Source organism: Zingiber officinale, chromosome 9B (assembly GCF_018446385.1).
Source record: "Zingiber officinale cultivar Zhangliang chromosome 9B, Zo_v1.1, whole genome shotgun sequence".
Taxonomy (NCBI): domain Eukaryota; kingdom Viridiplantae; phylum Streptophyta; class Magnoliopsida; order Zingiberales; family Zingiberaceae; genus Zingiber; species Zingiber officinale.
Window position 1 is genome coordinate 81,176,209 of NC_056003.1, and position 8,998 is coordinate 81,185,206.

Sequence of the window (8,998 nt, forward strand, 5' to 3'; positions counted from 1 at the left end):
TTTGGGCACGAAACAGTGCTGAAATCAGATTCCTGGTGCGAAATCAGAAACCTCAATCGATCAGTCGATTGATTGGAGGCTTCTCGATCGATCAGTTGATCGATTGAGAGCTGATTTCCGCGAACAGTAAGCTCTGGAATCGATCACTGGATCGATCGAGGAATTAGCCTCGTGAACAGAGAGCTTCTAAATCGATCGCTGGATCGATTGGCAAGTCTGGATCGATCAGTCGATCGATCCAGAATATTACCCCCGCGCACAGTAGCGCGCTGAATCGATCAATGGATCGATTAGTCAGGCCGGATCGATCAGCCGATCAATCTAGAATTTCATCCGTGCACAGTAGCACGCTGAACCGATCAGCGGATCGATCAGATGACTCCAATCGATCAGCCGATCGATTGGAGTGTCTGATTTCAGCTGGAAGGGTCTCATTTCAGTCTTTTGATCAAATCGAAAGTTCGGGTTCCTTCCCTAGTGTATGCATGTCAATGGAAAGGTCTTTGAACCTAGTCTTACAGACTGTGATGGTCATTAGCAGAGTAAGATTCTAATTAGCACAGTTTTCCGCACCTTATAGTTAGCACAACATAATGTGACGGTCCGGCCTCGCAGCTTAGTGTCAGTAGGAGGCGGGGCGTTACATCAAGTCCATCCAAATATAAGCCCATCTTGGTGTCCAAGAAGGGGGTTGGTCCAATGCTTGGTGACCAAGTAAGGGTCGGCCACATCCTCTTCTATAGGGGCCGACCCTATTGCTTAGTGTCCAAGCATGAAGGGGTCGGCCACAATATTTAAATAAGGAGGGTTGTTTTAAATTTTTAAAATCTTCTCTTTGTAGAAAACTATAAGTTTTAAAAGAGAGATTTTAATTTTAAAAACTTTCATTATTTGAATTAGGCCACATGTTTTAAAAGAAAGTTTAAAAGATTTTAAAACTTTCCTTTTAAAACCATCCTCATGGTTTAGAAAAAAAAAAGGAAGAGAAATTTTAAAATTTAAATTTTCTATCACCATGTTAAAAAAGGAAATTTTATAAGAGAAATTTTAAATTTTAAAACATGGTTTTAATTTTTAGAACTTTCCTTTTTTAACTCCTACTTTAGGAAAGAGAGCTTGTAAAATTTTATAAGAGTTTTTCTTCTTATAAAATTTTATAAAAAATAATATTCCTTTCCTCTTATAGGGGCCGACCACCCTTGCTTGGTGCCCAAGCAAGGTGGTCGGCCAAAATAAAATTAAAATAAAATCATCATCCAACTAATTTGGTGATTGATTCAATCAAGAGGAAAGAAAAGGAAAAATAAAAGGGAAAAGGAAAAACTCTTGGAAGATTTTAATTTTTGTAAAAATTCTTCCCTTATTTGCCTTGGGCAAGTATTATAAAAGAAGGGGTGAGGAGGCTTCATGAGACACAATTCTTATTCTCTTGGTGGAGTCTCTCTAGGTGGTCGGCCCTCCCTCTCCCCTTCTCTTTTCCCTTTTGCTCTCTTCTCCTTGGTGGAGGTGGTGGTCAGATTTTAGTGGAAGAAGAAGAAAGCTTTTGCGTGGTGTTCATCTTGGAGGATCGTCGCCCACACGATGTCCAAGGCGAGGCGAGGAATACGGCAAAAGATCTCGAGGTTATTAGCATACAAAGAGAAGGTATAATTAGCAATTGTTTTCCGCATCATGCTAGTTATTTCTTTTTGTAAGAATTCCAAACACAAGAGGCATTAGATCTAGTTTTTCGAATTAGTTTTTCGAGTTTGTGTTTTCTTCTTTTTCGAATTTGTGATTCGATTGTTCTTTTTGGTTAACCTAGAGTTATTTAAGGAAATTAAATATTAGCTTTCCTTAAAAGGCTTTGTCTAGGCGGTGGTGGTTGCTCCCATATCCAAGAAGGTCATGTGTCTCGTCATGCAGTCCTGGAAGTGAATTTTAGAAATTAATATTTAATGAAATTAATAACATAGGTGGATTTGAATCAATAGTGTTAAGTTCCGCTTGCGATTCAAATCTAAACCATTAAGAACAGATAAGTTAAATTTGGAATCAATGATGTTAAGTTCCGTCTGCGATTCCTAATTTAACTTCTAAAGAACACAATAGGTTATTTAAGAAAAGGTTCGACACTTGTACAAAATTTTTGTACAGTGGAACCGGTACGTTTTCCTAGGACTAACCAACACGTAAAGCATATATTGAAGTACTTGAGAAGGACTAGAGATTATATGCTGGTTTACCAAGCATATGATTTGATCCCTGCGAGTTACATGGATTTTGACTTTCAATCAGATAGGGACAATAGTAAGTTGACCTCGAGGTTTTGTATTTACTTTAGGAGTTAAAGCCATAATAATGGAGGAGTGATAAGCATAGATGCTTTTCGGACTCCACCATGGAAGCTGAGTATGTGGCAGCCTCTTAGGCAACCATAGAAGTTATATGCCTCAGAAACTTCATGATGGACTTAGATGTGATTCCTGGTTTGCCCAAAAATTATTACAGTGTATTGTGATAATAAGTGGTGCAGTAGTAAACTTGAAGAAACCACGAGCCCAAAAGGCAAGTAAACACATAGAGCGCAAGTACCACCCAATACGAGACATCGTATAACGAGGAGAAGTTGTTGCCCCTAGATTGCATCAGATGATTACCTAGGAGATCCTTTCACTAAGGCCCTTAAGGTAAGAGCTTTTGATGGCCATGTTGAAGGGTTGAGAATCAGATATATGGCAGGGTATATGGCAGCATAGTCTTTTAATATAAGTGGGAGATTGTTAGAGTGTATACTAAAAGCCTAGCTTTTTGTAAATATTTATTTTGAAATAAAGAATCACATTGGTCAAATATCTACATTTATATGATAAGTGTAGTTGTTTAATTAATTTATATTGTAAATAATATGGTGTGTGATGTCACATACAAAAGATCATGTTATCAATTCCTTATAAATTATAAAAAGTTGCTCACGACTAAGATGGATAGGAACAAACCATTGAAATAGTCATAGTGTAATTTGGTATTAGTTTATCTTGACTATAAAATTACACTAGTTCACTCTGAGTATATTGAGCAGGACCATTTAAGGTAAGTTCTTTTTATACTGACTGCATAAAAGAACAAGACCTTTGTTATTATGGAAGTGTGTGCTCTTAATCCTGATATAATAACAAGCGCATATATTTAGTATTTATTTCTTTAATTTATCAAAGGGTGTGATTTAGTTCAATAAATCAATAGGCCCGATAAGTTGAGAAATAATATTATTTATAGTGTGTGTTGTTGATTATTGTTAGTTAGAGCCCTAGAGCCAATCATTTGATGATTGTTGTATGGACTCGTTGTATCATATTCTTATATATATATAAAGGCATTTGTTTATGGTTATTATGCTTACTTGTATTAGTGTCAAATAACTAAGTATAATAGCGTCCTTGAGTAGAAGGTTCTTACCTATATCAATCGGTTAGTTGAATCGATAGTGAGATGATATAGGGAACACTACTCTTAATCATTCCTAGTCAAGTATTAACATTCAAGGACAATGTTAATGCGACGAGACTAGCATGTAGGTCAACTCGATGACTTGATCTCACAAGTCATGGATATGGAGATATCAAGTTGACACATGGCTATGCATTGGAGAATGTATACTGAATGACACGTTATGAGAAAGTATCATGGATCGTTATATGAGTGTCATATACTTTCTCATGTGGCTATTAGTATGACTATTAGTCCTTGGACCTGAAGTCACCATGGTTCCCTACATAAGGAGTTACATACTTTGGCTTCGTCAAACGTCACCCGTAACTGGGTGGACTATAAAGGCGATTACTGGTGATATGGGTTAGGTTTAGTAGGTCCCTAGTGAAAAGAATAAAGGAGATAATAGAATCTAGGGGAGTAAGCCAGTATTGATCGGGATAATATCTTAAGAAAGATAGGCCAATATTGGTCGGGATAAAGATAGACCAATATTGGTCGGGATAATACCTTAAGCAAGGTAGGCCAATATTGGTCAAGATAATATCTCAAGAAAGATAGACCAATATTGGTCGGGATAATGATAGGCCAATATTGGTCGGGATAATACCTTAAACAAGGTAGGCCAATATTGGTCGAGATAATACCTTAAGAAAGATAGGCCAATATTGGTCGGGATAAAGATAGGCCAATATTGGTCGGAATAAAGATAGGCCAATATTGGTCGGGATAAAGATAGGCCAATATTAGTCAGGATAATACCTTAAGCAAGGTAGGCCAATATTGGTCGGGATAAAGATAGGTCAATATTGGTCGGGATAAAGATAGGCCAATATTGGTCGGGATAAAGATAGGCCAATATTGGTCGGGATAATACCTTAAGCAAGGTAGGCCAATATTGGTCGGGATAATACCTTAAGAAAGATAGGCCAATATTGGTCGGGATAAAGATAGGTCAATATTGGTCGGGATAAAAATAGGCCAATATTGGTCAGGATAATACCTTAAGAAAGATAAGTCAATATCGGTCGGGTTTACACGTTTAAAATAGATAAACCAGGATTGTTTGAGTTAGCACATCTAGACATAGACTAGTATTAGTTGAGTGTATATGATCGCCCGGGTATGAAAAGATGCAGGACTTTACAGAATTTATAGTATATTACTGGACGATTAGGATCTATATTGAACAATAGCAATAACCAGCTCGAACATAACTTAGGTTCAATCCTGTTCAATATAAATCATAACATAATATCGGGATGTCTGTAACATAATAAGAACAAAGTAGGCAAGTATGGACGATAAATATATCTCTATATAGCTTATATCTTAAGGATATTCATAAATAGCTTAATGAAGATATCTGTAGTATGTGATTGTATAACAGGTTTTCTAATTTGACGGGAAGAATGTTTATAGACTTTTCTACAGGCACTAGGCGACAAAAAAGGTACATTTCGGGTACAAAGAAGATTCCTTAAAAGCTATTTTGTGCAAGTACATGGCTTACATCATCTCATAACAAACTCTAACAAACCGGGGTCCACTTCATGACTACGGAGGTTATATGAAGTGGTATAAAAGGAGGAATCCTCTCCGTTGGCTAGGTAAGTTCATATCATTGCGCACATTCCTAACCCTAATTTTTCAACTACTGTTCATCTTCTTCCTCCTTCTTCCACACCGAGAGAGATCACTGACTTGAGCATCGGAGGGCCTAGCCAGGGATTCCCACCCCAGTCTTAGGTCACTGACGGTAGTGTTGGTTGGTCTCTTGTGCGCAGGACGCTTTGGGAGCTCCGGATCTGGGTGTTCTTCGATTGGATCTCTCTATCGCCATTGGTATCTTGCATCGAGAGGACATTCTGGGGCTTCATCTTCTTAGATCCGCTTTGGGTTTCTCGGATCGGCGTTCTCTAGGTATCATTCTCCATAAACAGTGGATTTTTTCTCCCGGATCTCCGTCTTGTCCAGCTTCTCAGACAGGATCAAATTTGGCGCCATCTGTGGGAAATTCACCTGAATCTGAGACTACAAGATGGAAGAGGCCGGAAAATCAAACCTACTCACTATTAGCTGCGAAGATCTAGATTTTCTCATCAATACTCATGTATAGAAAGCTTTGCAACAACATCAAGCTCATACTGGGGCTACTCCGTCGGTAGCTCATAATCCAGCGATTTCGACTACTGAGCGCCAGAAGGGAAAGGAGCCAGAAGAAGGAGAACATGTATATTTCCCCCGGCTATAGCTTCTCCGACTAGGCGTCCTCGAGCTTTCCTTCGTACTCCTTTGGGACAGGGAGGACGAAGGCATGTATTCCAAGAATCTTCTGGCGATGCATCAAAAGCGCAGAGCTAAAATGATGGTGGCTAGTGATAGCTCACCAGAGAGAGTTATTTCTCCGTTCTCTCAAAGTGTACTAGACGATCTACTTCCTAAGAGATATCAAAATCTTCAGATCGGTGAATACTCTGGAACCACAGATCCAGAAGATTATCTATTAAAATTTGAGAATGTAGTATTATTGCAGCAATTTTTTGATGGAGTAAAGTGTCGGATGTTCTTTACAACACTTGGAGGAGCAGCTCAACGCTGGTTTAAAAGATTGCCGGGGAATTCTATTCGAAGGTTTAAAGATTTCAAGAAGGTTTTCTTGCATCATTTTCCAACAACAAGAGGTAGCCATCGATATGCCCAATGCTACCATTGAGATATTGGTAAGTGCTTTTTCTCAAGGCTTAAATGATAATGATTTCTTTAAAGATCTGGTGAGAAATCCTCCTGCCAATTTTGACTTATTAATTGAACGTACTACTGAGTTTATTAATGTCGAAGAAGCTCAGGCTGCACGCCGAAAAGAAGATACCACTTCTTCTCCTGCTCCTATTAAGGAGAAAACTCCTGCTCCTATTCCTCCACCAAGAGGACCTAGAGTAATTCACTCACCCCATCATCATCCAGAATATCATCCACAAGCAATACAGCATGTGGAGATGCAGCAAGAAGCACCAAGAAGATGGTGCACTTATCACAAGACCAGCAACCATCATACAGAAGACTATTTTGTTTTGAAAAATAAGAAAGCAAATAGGGATCGTTATCAAAGGCGAAACTATTATTAACAGCAATATCCCAGGCAGCAAAGTCTGCTCAAGTATCTGTCAATTGGGGGCTTTAAGTAGAAACCGACCAGACTTCCTTAAGGATTCTCAAAGACGTTAAAAATATCACAAGGTTGGTGCAAGTATTTTCTCTCAAATAATAGTCGATCGGGAAATCTCATGAAGTAACTCAGACGGGTCTTCATGGGAGGAACCGGAGACTTTAAACTATCATAAAAGCATAGTCGATCGGGAAATCTCGTGAAGTAACTCGGACGAGTCTTCATGGGAGGAACTGGAGACTTTAAACTATCATAAAAGCATAGTCAATCGGGAAATCTCATGAAGTAACTTGAACGGGTCTTCATGGGAAGAACCGGAGACTTTAAACTATCATAAAAGCATAGTCGATCGAGAAATCTCATGAAGTAACTCGAACGGGTCTTCATGGGAGGAACCGGAGACTTTAAACTATCATAAAAGCATAGTCGATCGAGAAATCTCATGAAGTAACTCGAACGGGTCTTCATGGGAGGAACCGGAGACTTTAAACTATCATAAAAGCTTAGTCGATCGGGAAATCTCATGAAGTAACTCGAACGGGTCTTCATGGGATGAACCGGAGACTTTAAACTATCATAAAAGCATAGTCGATCGGGAAATCTCATGAAGTAACTTGGACGGGTCTTCATGGGAGGAACCGGAGACTTAAACTATTATGAGTAAAATCATGCGAGATTGATACAACACAATAATTTGTGGACCCGAATTGTTGGATCGAGACGCGCTAGAGGGGGGTGAATAGCGCTCGTGGCTATTTTGTACGTATCGGAATCGAAAACAGTGTTAGAGTAATTAAAGCAGCGGAATTAAAGAAAAATAAACATAAACAGAAGGACATAGAGATTTACTTCGTTCGGAGCCTGTGACGACTCCTACTCGAAGGCTCGCGATCCTTGATCGCTTCCGGTGGGCAACAACTATAAGCTCATTAAAAGATTACAATTATGAGTACAATTAAAAGCTATAAGTATTATACCGACAACAAGAAATGCTAAATCTGAAGCTTCGGGTCGTCGGGCACTTGTAGCAGCACTTCGGAGTGTCTTTTGGAGCAGCACGTTGATGAGAGATCACTTGATATTCGTTGTTCTAAAGTGCTGGTTGAAACCCCCTTATAAAGGGTGTTCAAGGCGCCTTGAAGGCTGTTCAAGGCGCCTCCATGCTGCCTGGTCTTCCGCGTGGATCAAATCTGACCTGGTCGAATTTCATCCATTCAAGGCGCCTTAAACCTCACTCAAGGCGCCTTCCAAGGCGCCTTCTGCCTTCTTCAAGGCGCCTCCAATGGTGCTTCGCAGCCAGCTCATCCTTTGCAGGCGCCTCGGACACTGTTCATCCGAGGGAAAACTACCTTATTTTGTACCTGCAAGACTTGTTAGTCCCAAACAATATCCTGCAACACAAAATTAGCACAAAATAACAGTATGAATAATAAAAGAATGTTTATGACAGTCTCCGGACTGTCCGGGTCTGACTTCGGATTTCCAACCGGAAACCCTAGGTCGACCCGACGCCTACTGTTCCCTCTATGAAGAACGCGTTCTCACCTACTCCACTCAGGAGATTTACCTGTTGCCAGTGCGATCCTCCAGATCGACTGGACTTTCCGCCTAGGGTTACCACCCCCTAGGACCTAAGGTTGCCACCCCTTAGGGTTTTCCTCCACCTAGGGTTACCGCCCCCTAGGACCTAAGGTTGCCGCCCCTTAGGGTTTTCCTCCACCTAGGGTTACCGCCCCTAGGACCTAAGGTTGCCCCCCCTTAGGATTTTCCTTCACCTAAGGTTACCGCCCCCTAGGACCTAAGGTTGCCCCCCCTTAGGATTTTCCTTCACCTAGAGTTACCGCCCCCTAGGACCTAAGGTTACCCCCCCCTTAGATTTTCCTTCACCTAGGGTTACCACCCCCTAGGACCTAAGGTTACCCTCCCTTAGGATTTTTCCCTACCTAACCGCAGTTAGGACTTTCCTGAAACCTTATTTAACCACGTTAGATAACAAGGAATCTTAACTTTGAATCCCTTTGCCATTATCAAAACTGAGGTTCGATTGTCGGATGCTTACTGCACCAACATGAACCACTCGATATCACACGCCTGATCCAAATTCAAAAGCATCTGGATTTCTTTGTCACTCAGAATTACACTCCTGACCAGGATTCAAAATTTAGAGGGAATTCTTTAAAAATTATACTCCCGGTCAGAATTCATAGTCTTATGAGATTCTTATGATTTCCTTATATATTACTGCTCGGGATCAGGCACTTGATCAGAAGTTACAATCATATGGAGTTATTTATATATAATCATTCAAAATTATACTCCCGGTCAGAATCAGAATTCATAGTCTTATGAGGTTCTTAT